The sequence below is a fragment of the Priapulus caudatus genome, unplaced genomic scaffold, assembly GCF_000485595.1.
Source record: "Priapulus caudatus unplaced genomic scaffold, Priapulus_caudatus-5.0.1 Scaffold12649, whole genome shotgun sequence".
NCBI classification, from domain to species: Eukaryota; Metazoa; Priapulida; class Priapulimorpha; order Priapulimorphida; family Priapulidae; genus Priapulus; species Priapulus caudatus.
The window spans coordinates 1-1473 of record NW_014589710.1 but is presented as its reverse complement, the minus strand read 5'-3'; the positions used below and the strand labels follow the sequence as shown (position 1 = coordinate 1473).

The 1473-nt window shown below is 39.3% G+C and overlaps 1 long non-coding RNA gene across 1 annotated transcript; it reads right to left on the bottom strand.

Moving 5' to 3' along the window:
• Positions 1–442: 442 nt before the first annotated feature.
• Positions 443–1473, bottom strand: LOC106820394. Its single transcript, XR_001395618.1, has 2 exons — positions 1229–1473; positions 443–957 (listed from the first exon to the last, which is right to left on the bottom strand). It is a non-coding gene; the product is annotated as an uncharacterized LOC106820394 (long non-coding RNA).

The window sequence follows — 1473 nt, the reverse complement described above, 5'->3', positions numbered from 1 at the left end:
AACCCATCATTTGATTACAACACGGATAACTACGTATCAAAATATACAAGCTGCATGAGATTATTAAGGACTTGTAGTCTGTTTAATTGGATAATTCTCATGTATGTGTAATACAAGTGTTTCCTTATTTCCTGTCTAAATTTCCTTCTGTATATAGGGGCCTACACACAAACGCAAGTATATAATTATATGCACGCACGCGCAAACGCATACGCACATGCATGTATCGACGCACGTACGTACTAACGAACACAAACACACACGCACATACACGCACGCATACGTACACACGGACATGCACGCACGCACAGAGCGCACACGTACACACGCACACGCTCACGCCTACGCACACGCACACGTACACACTCACTTACACATACACACACACGCACACGCCAACCCCCCCCCACACACATACACACATGAAAATTCAAAGCAAATGTAAAGTAACGTGTAAAATGATTTAATAATTATGATGGTTACAAAAAAGTGTTAAACGAACAACAGTATTTTGACTTCAAAGAGTAAATAGCATAAAATAATTAATCGAAATAAATACGCAAATAACACACGGAAAATAATATAAAGGGATCCTAATATTGTGGAAGGTTGTCACCAAGTAGCGATAGCACACATTGCATCGAACTGATTTTGGCGAGATTTGTTTTATGGATAATATTACGGCAGAAGTGCGAATTGCAAAGACGAATTTTCATAATGTTTCAGATAGCATAAGTAGAGATAATGTGCAACACACGTGATAACAATATGTAAAAAAACTTCCTTATTCAAACTAACATTTATCGTAAACTAGAAATCTTACAGAAGCAAATAAAATATCGGGCTAAATTCGTATTTTCTGCGACCTTTTCCTTTTGTTCGTCTCGTGTTATCCTTTCATCCACAAGCGCCGGCAGCATGTCCTGTTTCCACCAACACAGTGCAGTTATGGTTCACCTACACACGTACACAACACAGTGCAGTTATATTTCACCTGCACACGTGCACAACTTAGTGCAGTTATGTTTTACCTACATACGTACACAACACACTGCACGCTTAAAATTTAAATGTTGTAATTTTAGGAGATATTTGGTTGCATATAATGTGGATGCTTTTCAAAAAATATGGCGTCTCATGAATATAATTGATATCATGACAGTAATCTGGCCCATCGGACGAAAGGTCTTTTTCTCGTAAATGAAAATGTTTTTAATATATTACTTACAACTTTCGCATGTCACAGTGAGTGACGCTGCATCTTTGCACTCCTGGTCGGTCACATACGAGTTGCAAACACAGGAGTGCGTGTAAAGGTTGCAGATTCTAGGGTATCCTCTACCAACAGTCTCATCGTTACTATTACAAACAGTGACATCGGTAACGAGTGCACCCAGCATGCATTCACTGTTACTCAGGCAGAAACCTCCGAGGTCACTTCCTGCAAATACCATTAGATGTGCGCTAATTCTC